Source organism: Anneissia japonica, unplaced genomic scaffold (assembly GCF_011630105.1).
Source record: "Anneissia japonica isolate Jap-2015-1 unplaced genomic scaffold, ASM1163010v1 scaffold287797_len360924_cov175, whole genome shotgun sequence".
NCBI lineage: Eukaryota > Metazoa > Echinodermata > Crinoidea > Comatulida > Comatulidae > Anneissia > Anneissia japonica.
The window spans coordinates 99,380-118,959 of record NW_022720147.1 but is presented as its reverse complement, the minus strand read 5'-3'; the positions used below and the strand labels follow the sequence as shown (position 1 = coordinate 118,959).

At 32.0% G+C, this 19,580-nt stretch overlaps 1 protein-coding gene across 2 annotated transcripts in view; it reads right to left on the bottom strand.

The window, feature by feature from the left end:
* Positions 1-19,580, bottom strand: part of LOC117111273 (zinc finger protein PLAG1-like) — a 68,539-nt gene that overhangs the window by 47,380 nt on the left and 1,579 nt on the right. Inside the window, exon 1 of one of the 2 annotated variants that reach the window (XM_033254187.1) lies at positions 13,317-13,374. The exons of the other annotated variant lie outside the window; for it this stretch is intronic. The gene's annotated coding sequence lies outside the window, so the exon portion shown is untranslated. Of the gene's footprint in view, positions 1-13,316; positions 13,375-19,580 lie in introns of those variants that run through there. 2 annotated transcript variants of the gene reach the window in all.

Genomic DNA, 19,580 nt, shown 5'->3' with positions numbered 1-19,580 from the left:
TAGTTCGTATCAAAAAAACTCCCTTCAATATCATATATATATATATATATATATATATATGTATATATATATATATATGTATATATATATATATATGTATATATATATATATATATATACCATCCGGCAATCAAGTTCACCCACGAAATTTCTGCTACCAAAGTTGCATTTCTTGACATTGAACTATCGATATCTGGTAATAGTATCTCTACTAGTATCCACTATAAACCAATTGACGCTCATACCTACTTAACGTATAAATCGTCTCACCCCAGTGCATGTAAACAAGGTATTCCATATTCTCAATTATTGCGACTACGAAGAATTTGCAGTGATGACGACGATTTCTCGAATCGAGCAGTAGAGATGATGTCATTTTTCAATCAAAGAGGATACCCCTCATCTGTCACCAACCAGGCTCTTCGTCGTATTACAGGGACCTTCAGGATACCATGTTATTACGGACTCTTTTAGTTGTATTTCTACTAATGTTATCTACGGCATAATTTGTAATAAATGCAACTTGATATACATAGGAGAGACCAAACATCGCATTGCTGATCATTTTACGGAGCACCTTAGATCTATACGCTTACGTATGCCTGGTTTACAAGTAGCTTCTCATTTTTCTCATAATCATAATACTGACGATATACAAATTACTGGTGTTAGTTTATGTAAAGGATCTGATTTCTCTAGGAAAGAATTAGAACAGAGAATCATCTATAAATTAGGTACGTTACATCCTGCTGGCATTAATGTTAGTTTCACTGCTTTTAGATTATGATATGTTATTTACAGCAGATTTTTTATAGGCCTTTATTATATATATTATATTTTATTTCATGTATTTTGCTATATTCCATCCGTATACAGAATAGGCTTACTATCTGTATGACTCATTTTGATGGCTTTTGTTTTAGATCTGATTCAGTTCACGCCCTTTATTGTTCCTTGTATCTCCCTAGCTACTCATTGCTCTATCATACTAGGTCCGCATTGAGTGTATTTTTACTCGCTATTATTTTTTTTTTTTATATATATATATATATATATGCATGGCAGCCATCTTGAAATCCAAGATGGCCGCCAAAATGACCTTGAATAAAATACTGTAGTTTGTATCAAAAAACAGAATTCCAGAGGTTGAGTATGTTTCTGATGTAAAACACGACACTTAGGCCTCCGTTATTAAGATACCATACAATATTTTACCTGTAATGACCTTGAATGACCTTAAATGACCTATTTATGACAATCTGACGGAGTCAAAAATTGTATGATAGTATTTCTTGACCATGAAAACATATTTTTGGACATTAGAATTATAATTTCAACTGGTTTAGAAGCGGAGATATAGATAAATATATTTTTTTCATGGTGGCTATTTTAAATCCAAGATGGCGGCCACTTTTATAAAATATTAGCATTATCTTATAAAGTAATACATGCATTGGTTGCTAAGCATTAAAAACCTTTGTGGCGATCTAAGAAGTTGCAAATTTATTCATAAATATGACATATATTACGATGACATTACGATTTTTTCTCATATTTTTATCTATTTTTTCGGCCATCTTGCATAAAACACATTTCCACATATTTCCCCTACTTGGATTTTTCTAGACTTTTAATACAGTATGTTCAAATAGGGACCTTATAGAAATGCACTGTAGTAAAATAAATTCTGTTGCAATTTTTTCAAACTTTCACTAAATTTTACGCTAATTTTTTTGTACTATTTTATAATTATTGGGAATAGTTCGAAACACAAATTTTAAAAAAAATATCAAAAAAGTGTAACAAATGGTAGGGTTTTCCAGTTCTGTTTTTGAAACAAAAACAGGAACTTTTAATAGTTAAAAAACAGGCTTGTCGTATTATCCTAGGAAAATTGTTCAACACCTACGTAAAGGTCCTACTTACCATGCCTAAAATCATTATTTGATTGGAGAGGGTAAAAACTTTGGAAAGTTTTTGCTCAAAAATATAAGTCTGTTATGTACAAAAAGTGGTTTCAAATAAATACTAAAAAATAATAATAATAATTGTTGACTTATATAGCGCATATACAGTATTGTAGACTAACCTCTATGCGCTTTACATTATTACCCCTTGGTCACGATCAAGAACATGGAATATAACACTTATGCCCCATAATGTTGCAGCTTTAATCAGCGCATGGTTGTGTTTGAACCTACTAGTTACCCACTTGTACTCCTGGGTGGAGAGAGACAACCGTAGATAAATTTAAACACAATTTACAATTTAATTTTATCATTCCTTACTGTAAGTAGATACTTTTGTTGCTGTTAGACATGACATTTTACTTAAATGCTTTTAAAATATTTGTTTCTTAAGTTCATCTCCATCCATGCCTTTTTTTCCATTTTTTGGTGAAATATATGTTTTTTTTATTTTCAGTAGTTATAAATGTTTGTATAAATTATATACTTTTTGATCTGTCTTTTAATGTCATATCGTTATATTTACAAAATTATACCTGTATATTTTGTATTTTTCATTTAATGCATCAGTAAATTTCTCCCAATTCAGTTTTAAACTATGAGAAATAAAGGTTCCTCACGAATAAATAATCTCCCTGCTTAAAATCGTAAAGTAAATTTTACTATAACAAAACATTGAAAGGAAGTTAACATTAAATTTACATCATTTATACAAAATAAATCTAGTTTCATTTTGCTGAATGCATTGCCTATTGAATGCTTTGCCTTACTTGAGGGACAGAAATGACAGTGCTTTTAAAACTAACTTGTATAGAATTTATTCTCTAGCTTTTAGAGAAGCGGTTTGGCGCTGCGGGAACGGTTTGGTTTCCCAACCTATGCAAACATTTGTCTGAAAACATGTTTGTGGGACAAGTGCATATTCATAGCTCTCTTCTGATTGGTCAGTTTTGTTAAGTTTGACACATCAGAAAGGTTCATTCAGATTATTTCATAAAAGTCAAACTATGCACTAATAGATAATTGGTGCATTGTTTGAAATAAGAAAATGACAGTGGGGTCAAATGATGACATCACATTTGACTGCTAATAGACAACAAATCAATACCAGCAAAAAATATACAAAGTTACTAATCATAAATATTTAAAATATGAATAAACAAATGACTCAAAAGCAATAGCCAAGTTTAAATAGAAAAGAAACAGAATAATAAAATATGAGTATGGTGTAACATGATGAAAGCAGGAAAAAAAATAAAATAGAAAACAAACCAATAAACAAATTATTGTTAGTATTAACTAATATTATGAAAGCAAAGAACAACAAATTCTGAATAGGGAATAAAAAAAAAATAAACAATAAGTTACTGACACTGAAACAGAAAAACAATGTTGAGAATAAAACACACAAATAACAAACAAGTGAAATAATCTATGACTATCTTTGAGATATTTTCAGTACTAAATATTAGTGGCATTAACAGTATTACTGAACAGAAAAATAGAAAAATATGTTTAACAAAACATCAATCAATCAATCTATTAATCAATAACTAAATTACTAAATCAACTATGCCAATAAAATTATGCCGTAAGTAAATTCAACCACCAAAAAAAAAACAAAAAAACTAAAAACTAAATATAAAAATGTATCAATATACTAATATAATAATATTAGCACTGTAGTAAGTACTATGTTATAATCAATTAAAATCAAAATCAAAATACTAAATAACCCTTAAAAGCAACAATAGTAAAACAACAAAGACAATACAATTTCTGCTATTCGTAATCATGAAGCCTATAAATTTCATATCAGCAATTGGCTACTGCAGACCACACAGCTCAGCTAAACTGTCCACATGACAGCAATACTTTCGCCAACGCATTCCATCATGTCTTGACTGTAGCTAAGTCAAGGCTCCCACCACCACCAGGACAAGCCATAGCAGATACAAGTATGTTTTATGTACACACCACCCAATACAATATTGATTTTAATACTAAATATGTACAATGATTAATAATTTTGTGTGTCTTTCTCTTTTCCTTGGCAAATCTAGGTCCGTATAGTGAAAAAATCCTAGTAGATCGTTATCTGGCAAGCGTATCCACACGCAAGGGCTGCAGGCAAAATAATTTTTGATAGCTTAATATAACAGAGATAAAATCGGATATTTTCTCACGCTAGAACTACGTCCAAGTCCAAAGTTGAAAGGATATGGCAATACTAATCACCATGTGACTTCCAAAAAACAATTGATAAGAAAATAAAAAAGTAAATATAATGAATTTGTTGGAGTTGGGTTTAGTTTCTGGGAGATTTTTCTAGCAAGAGTTTGGGAGATCTTTTGATTTCCGGAAAACTCCCGCTAGACTTAAGACCCCTGAGAATAGACATAAACCATGGTGTATTGGGGGGGGGGGGGCAATATCATTTCTTTATGCACAAAGCCAAAAGACTGCACTCTCTACCCAAAGCTAAATGATGATCAAAAGAAACACAAAAAGGGTCTTTGACGAAAAACCTGAGAATGGTTAATGAGATAGATTTTTTAATTTTTGAAAACTGGGAACATGATGAAAAAAGGGGTGGATACCCGCCATTTTCTTCCAGTTTTTAAATCTGTATCTCATTAACTGTTCACAAATTTTACATCAAACATCTTTATGTCTTACAAAAAAAATCAGTTCTACAACATATCTAAACAATATTTTCCTCTGGTACCTGGCTTTAAGAATGAAGAATAAATAAAAATAAATAAAATAAACAATTAATCACTACACATTAACAGATACAAAGGCGCAATATTATGAATGGTTAAAAATATCCATGGTTCTAATCTGTTTGAGAATCCTGGGGTGGATCTAGAAGGGGCACTGGAAAAATTCCTCCACCACTGCCATCTTTTATTTTTTAACAGACAAAATACAAAATAGCATACTACACAAGTACTATGTTACAATGTTTCTAAACATAAAATCATTATTGGATACTTAATATTTATCTGTATAATTAAATCACATCTGGTATGAAATTGGTGCCAACTCATTCAAAAAGTTCTAGATACACCATAATTTGATTTTATATTTCTATTAAATACAGCATACTGTATATGAGCCAAACATTGCTCACAGAAAATATTGTAGGTTAATTTTTATGTAATTCAAACACTTGACAGAATCTTTCTTTGTTAAAATGACAATCAATCAATAAGATGGACAAATTCTTTTGTGCAAAAACAGGCATAAGTTCCACAAACCTTTTTCTGCAAAATGTTTTGTTAATAAAGTAAATCCAAAAGAAAAAATCCCAAATCGTCAAGAGGAAACAGAACCGATAAAGAAATCTGAATTAATATACAGTACCTAATGATTTTGTAAAGTCAATCAATTCGATGAGATAGTAGTCTACAAAATGCTTGTAGTCATAAAAATTTTAAAAATTAGAAAGAATTCGAATTTAGAATTCAAATATACTAAGAGATTGAGCTTGACCTTCCGATAATGTAGGTCAAAGGTTAGTGATTTCCCAACTATTATAGTATGTACAGTGGGCCTAATATTAAAATGGGTGGGACCAAAAATTAACTCTCACAATATAGACTCATGAGGGCTCCCTTCATATAAAATTAGCACTTAAAAGAGTTGACATGGATTGATTCTGATTATGTTAGAGATCTATGTACCAAATGGACAATGAGAATTCACTATCACCATGAATTATGACCACGCATGTCTCCCTGTATTTACCAAGTACTATTAAACATTCACCATGCAATACAACCATGCATAGACATGTAGACAACTATATGGAATAATGTGCATTATCACTGTACATGCTACAATGAATTATAACCATAGATTATCACTATGCACTATAACCTCATTATAGCAAATACAAATATACTACAAATTCTGATGACAGTTACATGAAAAATTTGTCTTTTGATGGCTGAGCTTTTTGAGAATGATTAATCCTCAAACTAACTGTGTTTAGTGGACCCTGGGATAAGAAGATGACCTGAATAACACTACCAAGGAGCAGCATCCACCCCATTACAAGTATTAGGCCAAATTAAAAAAATTACTAGTTTCTCACATCCATTTTCTCTGTCTCACCAAATGTTTTTTACAAAATTTATGAAAATCATGGCAAACTCGCATCAGTAAAATTCCTCTCTTGATGGTTGTGGTTGGGGATACCTGGTATGAATCATGTCTAATGCTTCTTTTATTTGCTGTCAATGTGCTTACTTGGTAAAATAAAAGTGAGAAAGTAGTAGCTGTTTCCTATCGACCATCTCGGATTTGCCATCTTGGAGTAAATAAAAAAAAGTGCCTTCATTCTCCTTTTTTCAAAATATTAGTACGAGAAACTACTCCTTTTTTTACTTGACCTAATCTCACATGTTTGTGGGACATGAATAAACTCTTGGCTATTATTAACATGTTCTGATTGGTCAGTTATTAATGAAATAGTAAATAAAGATCTAGTAGCAGCAATTATTATATTTTCAAAATTTACAGTATCTATTAATTCTTCTTTCACATAAAAATTACATAAATTCACCAAATAATAGTAGTTTGACAGTTTCACTTTAAACATAATCTGTTTTAACTAAATCATGTGTACTGGTAGGCTATTATCTCAGACAGGAAAATGAATGGGCTAGGCCAACTATAGTGTAAGTTCAGAATACCAGGGCAGGTACTGTACCCCTACTGTGTATCATGTCCATACCACGATGTAGATGATCATGCTAGCATTTAGCAAAGATATGTGGAATACAAACAATGGGGCGCCCCGTACGGATGGTTCTAAAAAAAATTCTACCAAACTTTTGTTACCAAGTCGTTGCGTTTTTAATTGTCAATTCTCAATTGAAAAATTGTACACCGCGATGCCTTATGGCGACGTACGGCATTGGAGGACGTTGCTGTGCAATAAATTGCAACACATTATACAAACAAGGTCATCATTTATATCGTTTTCCGAAGGATAGAGAAAGGTAAAATATTGCACTGACATTAAACAAAATTTAGCTATATTTTATAAATATATATTAACATTTTAACAAACTGGAATAGACACCCAGACAGTGGCATCGGTGAATACATAACCTCCATGGCGGAGGTAGAAATCATTGCTATTATCCAAATAAAACACAAAACAATTAAGCCTAATCATGGATCAGTAAAAAATAAAAGAACAATATAGCGCAGAATTGTATGGCCGGACGCACTCTAGTGATAAAGTTTTCCTCGATTAGTTTTAAAAGAAGGGCGCCGTGTGCGTCTGGATATACGATATAAGAAAAGGGCGCCCTGTACGTCGGGCCCCAAATATAGAAATCTTGCATTATAAAAAAGAAGGGCGCCGCCTACGTCTGGCCCAATTTCCACCTCATTTTTACTATGCGAGTGCATTATCTTGTATTTCTAGTATCTTTAACTGTAGTAAGCACATAAACTGAACCAACACGAGGCTAAATTACACTAGTCGGAGGCAGTAGACATTTGCCATGGTCTTTTTGCCCAGTTTTTTATACAGTACCAGACTTTCCTCGAGCAAAAGCCCATGGTACGATTTGAATTACTGTAGTAGCTTATTTTAGTTTTACAAATACTCTTGGAAAAAAAAATCAACTATCAAGTTTGAATTAAGCCTGAAAAGTGGGAAAAATTACCTTTTGATTGTAAACAGTATCCCCAGGTAGAAGCTCATCCTCCAAAATTGGATTACAGTAATTATGTTTTCAATGGGGGTAAGCTTATAACAGAGAAACTAGGTAGTAGTTAGGTCATAGGCAAAAGGTTTTGATAATTAAACAATGGACAGGCCAAGAGATTTAGGGTTATACTGATACTAAAGTATCTAATATATGTGAATTTAACACCAAACTGAAACAGAGCCCATAGCAACCCACATCATTTGACCTAGTTTGACCTTTAGAGATGGTTTGATACTGTTTGCAGTTCAGGTTTATGCAGAGACTCAGACCTGTTAGATCAATTGACATGTTTGTAGTTTGTATTTGTGAGAAACTAGGTAAGGATGTCAATTTGTGTCTCGAAAATATTTAGGATGCAGATGGACAAAATATGATGGAACACACACAATATGGTATAACCAGTGCCCTTCCTATTTACTCCCACTGACATGCGAAGGGGAAAATGAGGGGGTAGATAGAGGAATGAGCACGTACAAGGTGATTTTCCAATAGTTAAGTTTTCAGTGGAGGTGGAAGACCTGGGGTACGCAAAATATTTCTGAGGGATTGTCATGGGGGAAGGCTGGGAGTGTGGATGCGCTTCCCTCCTCTCTCCCCCAATGACAGCAAATGAAGGTTGGGTTAACATGCAAAATATGACCATTAAGATTTCATTGGAATAGGGATTTAGTTTTACATTCTCAATTTTTCACAACACCCCCACCCAAAATAAAAACAGCCTACACCCCTGATTGTACGCCTATGCATTCCCAGACTTGGTCTGCAATAATGTGTTATCTTTCATTTCTCTAAACAGTTGGCTTTACCCACCAAACCAGCTTTACTAGCTTTGATGAAGCAATTCAGCATCTACTGTGTAACCTGCAGGAAGAAGAATTTTTTTCTTTTATGTTTTCTTTAATTTTGCTCACGAACAGCTTTGATTTTTTTCTGATAAATTTTTAATAAAAAGGCTGTTAAAACCAGTTTGCTTCAATGCTTCTAATTAATCCAATAAATTAAATAATAAAATAGGAAATGAAAGTGCAGATTTTATTTCCAATGCAAAGAGGACTGCTCAAGGCGTATACTGTAAATTAAAAAAAAAAAAATATTCACTAATATTATTATGACTAGCATTCAGAAGAATTAATAGAAACCAGTAACACTTACTAAAGACTTGAATGCATGCAGACCAACCAATAATATTATACATCAAATTTACCAGCATTTCAAGACACGAAGCTTGCCAACCAGTGGTGGCTCTAGGATAAAAGCTGTCTTACACTGATAGGGAGAGGGGGGTGTCTGAACATTTCTGGTTAGTAGGGTTCAGGGGATAAGTTCTGGTATGATGCAAAGACTAAGCTAAATACAAAAATAAGGCAATTTTGAGCCATTTTTTTAAGCTGTTTTGTCCATTATGCCAAAAGAAGGTCAAGGTCATGGCTGAAGGAAGCTTGACCTGTGCAGCGGGCTACCCTATCAGCAGTGCCACTTCCAGCACCAAAACATAGTATGCATTCGGTGGTGAGGGTTGTCATCTTCTTACAAGACAAGTAGCATATTTAACTAAAAGGGAAATTCCATTGCAAGGTGGACAAACCAATAAAAATTGCAAATTGATAGAATCATGACAATTTTACCATAATATGGTTAGACTAATATCTGAAGTTTACAATATATGCACAAAAAAAAAATTAATTTCCTTGATTTTGAGAGAAAAATCATATCGTAGGTATTCATACAAATTTAATGAAAAATATGCAAAATTATGGATAAAAAAATGGATATTTTATCGGGAAATTTAAAATAACCGTTTAAGCACATTTCGATTATTTTGTCCATGTTGAATTAGAACAACACTTACTCTACTAGTAAAACATTTTGGGAAACTTAATGATTCACTATGAAAAAATAATAATAATAATAATCATCATTTTTGCACACCATCAAACGTTTTTATATAGTTTTTCTTCTCTATCATACTGGATTGATCTAAATTTAACTACTTTTCATACCCAATGCTATGTTTTGTTGGGTCATCCGATGGTACAATAAGATTTGCTTTTTATGCATTACAAATATGTTACGGACGTTACATACCCAATCATTCAGTTTGATGATGTGCAAAAATGATTATTATTTTTTTAATAGCATGCATCCAGTGGTGGAAGACAAGTAGCCTATTTAACTAAAACTAAAAACTAGTCTTTTTTTTTTTAAAGATCTTAGTTTTTAATTATTTTTATTTTACTATTTTTACAGTTGATACAATCTTATTGTCTAACAAGGTAAATTAACATTAATGTATTAGGTAGTCAGATTTATACAATGCTTTATACAGAAACGGTCAAAAAAGTGCTTGAGGTGTGGCCTAATGTAGCTCTTACAATAACTTGCTTCTCCTCTAAGAGTATCTTCGTGTTTGAGCTATTCAGTAAGCCAGTACCAGTTATTTTTGCATCTCTGTTCACAACATTAATAACATACATCATTCAGCAGTAAATACGTTATTTAGTATTGTAAATTTAATTCTGAGTTTAATCTCTTCCTTTCGCTGTAAATTTTAACTTGCTTGATGTAAAGTACCATTTGATTTCTTTTCCCTAGACAATGTCCTAATACTGAACCACTTAATTCTACAGTTGTATCAATCACTGTCTGAAGTCCCTATTTCCTGACCTACACATTCACATTTTGAGGCCTAAGTACAAGTTATATTACAATTTTTAAGTAACAAACAACAACATTATGATAAATTACATTAATTTTAGCTGAATAAAAGGTGTAGCTGCATTATTGTGTTATAGAACAATATAAGAAATAACATTAACAAATCTCAGCACTTTAAAGACTAACTTACTATAACATTTATTTGCTCTAGCTTTCATCCACACAGAATATTGTTACCCTTTAGGGATGTTTTTTTCTGAGATGCTTTATTTACCACTTTCGCATAGGCTTTGATGATTGTAGTACAGTACTCATTATCTCTGATATTATAGATGTTACTTTATATCCTGTTTGTACAGTCTCCAGACCTGATGAAGTCCACTGTGTGGACAAAGGTTAGCGATACTAAATGTTAGAGTTTTTAGTCTTTAAAGTGCTGAGATTTGTTATTTCTTATAATAATAATAATTTAGCTACATAATTTATAATTTATTTTATTTCTATAATTAGTATAAATATTAATTGTTTGTTCACAAGGTGATGGTGTGCCCTACCCACAAGGTGATAAACCCAACCTACTTGCCAAAAGACCAAGATATCTATAGTAAAACTGGAGACACTCTGTACCGGCGGCCGCTGACCAATGTGATTTGGTGTAGACTACAAGCGATGAGGTGTGCGTGACACTATTTGTGAAGACCACAAAGCGATAAATTGAGTGAAACTAATCGTTTCCTAGGATGAATTGATAAGACGTACACCAGCAATCGCATTGCCAAGGGCCAACAGAGCAGGAGTAGGTTTATCAACCGAGGGCAATACTGGCACATTATATGCCCAGATTAAGGTGTCAAATCCATACTGTAGAGATTTATTTTGACCAAGGTTGGGCAATTTTTTTTCCGTCCTCTTTGTTGTATCTGATTTTATTTCCTATCAAATGATTTTTGTTGTTTTCTACCAATTTTAAACTTAAACTAAATATATGCCAGATAAAATTTATCTTAATCTATTTTTTACTCGCCATGCAAACATGGAAAAATATTTAATTATTTATTATCGTTGATTAAAAGTGGTTTTAAAGAAATAGATTAATCATCCTGAAAGTAATATCATATTTCCAGCTATGTTTGGAAAATGTAACAGATCAGCTTCAATCAATCAAAATTAATTATTTACATTTCCTATGAGAGAGGCGAAACACATCGGTATTCAGTGCAAGCCCATATCAGATATTCAGTGATGATACAGTATCTTTATGTTAGAGTGTACTATACATTGTGATAAATTATGCAGCAAACTTTATTCGCATTTATCTGTGTGCAGTATTAAATACATAGTCATCTTCGCACAATGATATTCAATCAGATTAGTTCTATAACATCTAATTTGTTGAGTTACAAGTAACTGTATTTACATGTGTAATTATACACACTGGAATCTTGCAAAAGCTGAATATTAAATATCTTTTTATTATACAAAATTGTATTTGTTCATTACACTATTAAAATACAATATACAATCTGCTATCTTTGGAAATTAATCATAAATTAATTTAATAGAATAAAAAGATTTTTGAAAAATTAATAATTCTAATATTAATAAAATAAATTTAATAATACAAAATATATGATAAATATTAAACCCAGCACAAATGTTGTAATGTTTAGGCAAGCAATGAGTTGAGAAAGGAGCTGATATATGCTAGCACACTTGACAATCCATTGTGCAACATCACTGTAATATTACTGCATTATGCAAAGAAATAAATAAAATAAAATTGAATTGAATAAACTTTTGAAAATAAAAACAATTTAACAATTTACAAAATGTGTACAAGGCCTAGTTTACTACTGCTACCAATGAAGATGCATTCCTTCTAAACTATCATTTCCACTTTGTTAGCTGTTGTAATAGAATATTATCTATCTAAATTCCAGCATGATTTTGCAACTGAAAATAAATCTGTCACGAAGTAGACTAATTACTAAAGCAGTAATTTTGCCTCAAATTTTATCAGTTTTATTTTTATTACTTTTATTTATATAATGCACAGAACACACATACACTGCATTATTAAATTAATTAAATTTATGAACACTGATAACAATTGCTTCATGAGTTGGAACAATCAATCCGATGATGACAGATTGTGAGGGCAGTGTAGATGGATCGTGCAGGATGTGAGGAATAGGCAGAGACGATCAAGATCATGCAAGCTGCGATGAATCAAAAATGCGAAACTTAATCTCAACTACATTATCCTTTATTCAGGTTGATAATTTAAAATATATATGCAGCTCTTTTCTTTGATAATTTTTTGATTGGAATTAGTGTTAAATAGGATTTTTGCTGGACTACTACTATACTTTATATCATATTAGAAGAAAGCATACAGTAAAGGCAACATTTTATTTAACTAGAAAACCACAACATATTACTGTATATTATATAAATACATCTATTAAACAATTATCTTTCTTATTATTACCATGATTATGATAATTTTTTGTTCTTTACATCTATCCTTAATATATAAAGCATTTCAGTTAATGGAATTCGCATACTGTAAGAGTTAAGTTAGCCTTTACAACTATGGGAACAATTACCAATAGAAATTCAAAATTATCAATCAATTTCATTAAGTCTGCTCTTACAAAACATCTTCTTTCAATGTATTAATTAACTAATTTCTATTTAAATTTTTAGTATCTAAGTTTAAATTTTTTATTTTCATTTTGTTTATTCTCGCATCCTGGCTGAATTTTTTATGAATCATTTCTTTTATGCCGAATAAATATTATTATTATTATTAAATACACATAGTAAAATACTTTTAATTAATTTTCATGTAGAAACATATAGCGCCAAAAAATTAGACCAGTTTAGACTTCATTCAAATATCAATTGAAATGCACTGCATACATAAACACATAAAAACTAATGAAATTAATCCTACCTAAACCACGAAAATTAAACAAGTAAACAGCCTACGTTGGAAAACCAGTCATCTTATCACCATACGCCTACAATTTAACATGCATATGCCAACCTGCACTAAATTCACAAATGCTTAAAGTAATGCTGGCATCTAGACTTCCCTTTCCAACAACATCTATTACAGTATATTACAAATAAACAATAAACAAAAGGCAAAAAAAAAAGTTTGTTAAAGGACCCAGTACAATTCGTAGTGGTATCCCTGTACTGTATAGCAATAAACTATTAATAAAAATTACTTTGTAAAAACTGTGAATTTTCTATACCATCCTGTCTTTCAGCACTACAAACGAGAGCTAAATTTAGGGTAAATTATTAACCAAGTCGGTAGAAAAGCATGACAGGCATGAGTAAAAACAACTTTCATTGAAACCAGATTAAATCATTTGATCAGAATGAAGTAGACAGTAATAATATTACACGAATAATTTGGCTTAGTATCTGAAGCATAATTTATCAGTTTAAAAAGTACTTTAAGGTTATGTTCAAATACTAGAACATTTAGTATAAAATAATTTAGAAAAAGAAATTGAGAAACCAAAATGCACAAAACTAGAAACTGCTGAATTGGGTGAATAGCTATGTATAAAGATGTCTAGTGAAGACTGACAATTTTCTTAAAGGTAGTGGCTATCGTTACACCAGTCTGAAACAAATGCTAACTGTCCTAAAATCAATCCATACATATAATACTGTACCTTCAATCACAAATAAGAATTCATTTAACACTGGTGTATCCATACCTACTTTTTTAAACTTCAAATATATGTAGTTTAATTGTAAATTTTAAAGTCTCAAAAAAAATTAATTCAGCCACTGGATATTCAAATTTGTTTATATTACCAATATCTGGTCATAGTTAATTGGTGTTTGTGTTTTAATTGTTTGTAGGCCTATTGTGTCTATGTAAAATGTTAATAATGTTTTAATACTAAATCTAAAAAAATGACATTGTAAACAATTTATTGTTTATTTCATTTCACTGTCAACATATCGCTCTATTACATAGTTTACATTAATGTTGAGGTTACGAATTTGCTTGCCTTTGTTTTTATTTTTTCATCCTTCTTTCATCGCGTACTTCCTTTATTAATGATGATAGCTTGTGTGAAGCCTCTTCCCTTCTACTGCTACAGTATTGTAATATACTTCATGCTATTTCTATACAAATGATTGATTAAATTCTTACAGTTTCTAATCGGCAGTCTACTTTGTGGGCAAAAAAATCTAATTCTCTACCTTTTCTCATTGTTAGTATATATCAGAAACTAAACGGATTTCCACATTCACTATAGTCTCGTTATGACAACAAAAAAAATCTGTAAAACCACCAAGCATCATTGTGTGGTTTATTTTATTAGTTACAGATTCACTTTACCTGCAAATCATAAACTTACTAAACCTGCATTACACAATTCATGGAAATATGATCAAGATCACATTAAAATTTCTAGACAATTAATCGAAAATCTTCACCCTAAATATTCAATCAATCAAACTATGTGCATTATATTCTCTTTTTTTTTATTTAAAAATAATATATAATGCCATTTTATATTAAAGGGGCATGAATCCATCTCAGAGAATTGCTCACAGCACCATTTCTACTTGCAGAGGGCAGTCTTTATGCATTAAAAAATTTTTTTTTTTAATTAATTTTTTTCTGGGAATCAGGGAAGATAAGGCAAGATGCTATTGTATAGGACTGCTTTTAAGAATTCCAACTAGCCTGTGAATGATCAAATATATTCACATAAATTCAAGGAATAAAAAATGGTCAAATATATACTGTATAGGTATACTAGCAATATATAGCAAATGTAGACTGCATTATATAAAGAATGCGACAACTGTGACTGTACAAAGAGACAACTATCACTAAAACTTAAGTGATAATCTCTTTCAAAAGACAAATATACTCATAATGTTCTACAGGCTTTGGCAGTAGAGTTGTTGTGTCTACTGCCCTCAGGCAGTAGACACTTTGCTATCCTGGTCAATCCGGAAGCGTAAAGTTGACATTGTGAGCGTGAGTTGACATTCACGAAAGTGTGAAGTAAGAATCCGGAAGTGTAAAGTTGACATTATGTCACATTCCTGATGTGTGATATGACGTAATTTTACTACTCTACTACCCGTAAACTCGGTCGTGTGTGGTACGATGCATTGCTAACCAATTCGTCATTATCTATCAGGCGCACAGTTCCGAAAGTTGGAAGTTAAAATTAAATCGAGTAGAAGTGGTTAAACAGGTCTACAGTTGAACTCAGGTCGAGACTGTTTTGCTTGTGGTTTTTCCCGTTGTTTTTTCTACCCCAACTCGGTGGTTTTGGAGTTGCAACAAAAACGATTATTAATAATACTATAATTTCATTAGTCACTTTCGACATCACCATTTCTATTAAAGTTGGTAGTAGACACATGCTCCCGCTAGGAGCCTATGTTTTTGTTCTTGAAGCTTAATAGTACCGTAAAAGGCAAGCATCTAAACTACTGTGTTAAGTCCATTCCAATAACTGGCTAGACACAATTAAAGTGTAATTGATTGATAATTGTGTCTAAATAGGTTGGGTAAATTTTAGGTTGCTTCTTCATAAACAAGACAAAATCAAGTGTACACAAGTTTTACCATCAAGAGGGACCTTCCAATCAAATCAAATCTACAGTGTGCACACGATTACATAAAATTTGATGTCATTAATCAATTAACATGCACATTAATTCTATTCTGCTTAATATTTTGGATTGTTCAATGTATTTTCAATTAAAATTTTTATGACTGCATTTCAACATAAGCTATACAAAAGTAAACAGTATAGAGACATCTTCTAATTATTGATGCGTAATAGACCAATTCGGTGATGTTTGTTTACTGCCGGTCACGTGACGTACGGTGGGTATACAGGTAACCATGGAAAACATTACAGTGCAATCAATGTAAAAGTATAGGAAAAGGTAGGCCTAATGTTATGGTTTCTAAAAGTAAAACAACCACCCACTGTTAACGTGAGAAATAAATAGCAAGGAAAGGCAATACAATTGTTCCAAATAGTGTTTATTTACTTTCTAGCTTTCTCCTTGCATTGTATGCCTTGAAAATTATGTGATTCATCGTAAACCTTAGCTAGCCTAGAAATCGTAACATAGTTTACGTGTCGAAGACTCTCATGCCTCAACCGCTGCACTAAACGTTTCTAAAGTATTTTGTATTGTAATGAACACAATAAAACAAAAATCAAAGATATCATTTCTTTTACTACAACTGCAACACCCTTCTGTAATTTTAATAAATAATCAGTAAATATATACTGTATTTTAACCAGGGAGGTACCCACTTACTCTACTAGGTGGAGAGAGCAAAACGTAGGTAAAGTGTCTTGTCTAAGGTCACATGCAAAATGAACAGGTGAGGGTTCGAACATACAACTTGAGGTTGAGAAACAGTACCATAAGCAATTGAGGGTTTGTACAGTATATTAAAATACAGTGCATCCTCAAATTTGAGACCCTCTAATTCGACACCACTTCCCAAAGCCCCAAATAACAATCTTCAACCTTTTAACACAAAGCTAGCCCTCTAATTGGAGTCCAATCCCGAGACCACCCCAAATTTTCTGGTCCCAAGGATAGTCTCGAATTGGAGGCAAACTGTACATACGACATTATGAGAGTGGCTTCAGCAGTTAAAAAACAAACTATGATTAACTAGGTAGAATGCTGGCCTTGTATGGGCAATATACGAGTCAAGACTGACTCTACTTGAGGAAGCAAATAAAAAAAGGGGCTGAGGTGCAACATGAGTTTCAACATGTCAAAAAAGTGAACTGAATGCAAATTTGCAATATAAACCACAGAAATGAATTTTGATGGTGACATCAACCATTAGCTATTTGAAACTGAATGATAATGATGATAAGAGTCTATGACAGCAACTGACCATCTGGTCAATAATGGCACAAATGGACTTTTCGTTATTCAGTCGTGACCAACCAAACCCAACCCATGCCAGAATGGGTTGGTTCAGTCCAACCCATGCTAGCATGGATTAATTACGGATTAATTGATTGATTAATGGACCACAGAAACAGAACTAAATGATAGCGTTATGATATGGACCTGTGGAAAAGAACTGTACGGCAATCGTGCCATAATATATCATAAGCCAGTGGAAAAGAACTGGCAGGAAGTTGTGTGCAGCCAGAATCACTTGTTCCGAGCAATACCTGGAAAACTTTTTTAATGTAAAAGTGAGAACTCAAATGGTGAGTGAACACAAAGACCAGAGAATTTAGATGCTTTATGAAACACAGATATTATAATTTATCGTCAGTCTTCAATCATTTAATGATAAACTAAGCTGAACTTGCCTAAGTCAAATCCAAAATGGCATTGAAAAATTGTTGAACTTAGAAAAAATTTGACTTACAGATTGTTAATTAATGGAAAACACTTCGGCATGTAAAATAAGATCGTCTTAGAAATTATTCAAGTTAGTCAAAGTCAACTTAAGCAAATTTACTGTACTGTTAACAAATGCATAAAGTTAATCTGGTTATCGGGTTAAAAAAATAGAAAACTAAGTAAAATAGGTGAAACTTACCAATGTTTCATGAACTAGATACTTATTCTCAAGTAAGCATTCATATCATTTTTTAAAAATGGCAACTACTTTACAGACTTGCTTTTCTTACGATACCCAGTGATTCTATCTCATCATACACTTTTTAATTTAAATGTACCAGTACATTTAAATATGACATGTCATAACAACAGAAAAAAATATCTTTCATGTTAAAGGTAATGAGGTTTACCTATAGAATATTGAGAGAATACATTAGTATTTCCAATCAGTATTACTCTGGGTATGCTCTGGGTATTCTCTGTGTATCTGGTATGCTCTAATATATTTTCTGTATATGCTCTATCTCATGATGAAAAAAACACCAAAATATAATTATAATACTATGACAGTAGCACCATTAAGATTTTTGACTGGCAATGAATCAGCATAAAAGTAGCCACTAAACTTGGTCTAAATACATCCAGTCTGGCAAGGATTGATATTTTGTAAAAAAATAAAAAAGAACAAAGCCGGTCAAAAAACTGGAAAAAGACTAGGCTAGCAACACTGACAGGCGGAAACATTACCTGGGCGCTAAAGTAAGAAGTTAAAACTTCAATGTGAAACAAGTTTTAAATATATTTGAGTGAAAGCATACCATTTCAGTATTAAACCAGTATGAAAACTGTATTAGGAGGTCTGTTGTCTAGTATATTAAATTCTATTTTTAAAGGATTTTGGTAAGTGGATTCCTGATGATACAGTAAAATTAAAGCAATAATGTGGAAACTAAGTAACTAGTATCCTCTTTACCCTGCCAAGCCAGCTGTAACACTGAAAGTAATATGTGACACAGAAGGAAATTTCCATTTACACTGAAGACGAAAATATACGGGATATTATATCTGGGATCTCACTCATTTACTGTACAGAAACACCGGCGTTTAAAATGTAAAACTACACAAAAAAGTCTTTTTCATGACCGTTGCTCTCAAAGTTCAAATCGTTAAGTTGCAAAAAGATGACTATAGAGTACCACAGTCGTGTCGTCACGACGCCAGTTGGCGCCCTCTGTTGTCAACAGACTTGGTCAGCATTCATTACGCCTGAATGACTTCATAGGCTTTCTGGAATAGGCATTTTAAAATCTATTATTTTACCATCAAAATTTACTTTTAAAAAAAAGATCGCATTATTTTAGTTATCGAACACACAATCATCAATTAAAATTTACAAAGAAAAAATAAGATACAACATCTAAATAATTACGTTAGAAATTGGGATCAATGGTTTGTCAGTGGAGAAAATGGCGTCCGGTTGAACGCATTTTGCAACGATAGCAACGGAGTAGTATCACGTGGTATTGTGACGTAACACTAGTACTCTAATACTATTATAGTAATGAAATATTTACATCAATAAAGAAACAAGTAGAGTAAATATTTGGAGGAATATAGGCATAATTATTATTCACCACCAAAATTATATGGAAATAAATGAAGATTTTAATGTAAAATATTGTAATTCCTTATTTGTAATATGGGAGAAGTCTGATGCTCATCCTTTTATTTTAATCCAAAAAAAAAAAAATACTAGGAAGACCATTGCAAAATCCAAATTTGACAAGCAAAAAAAAAACAACACCACTATTTTGGACTTGTT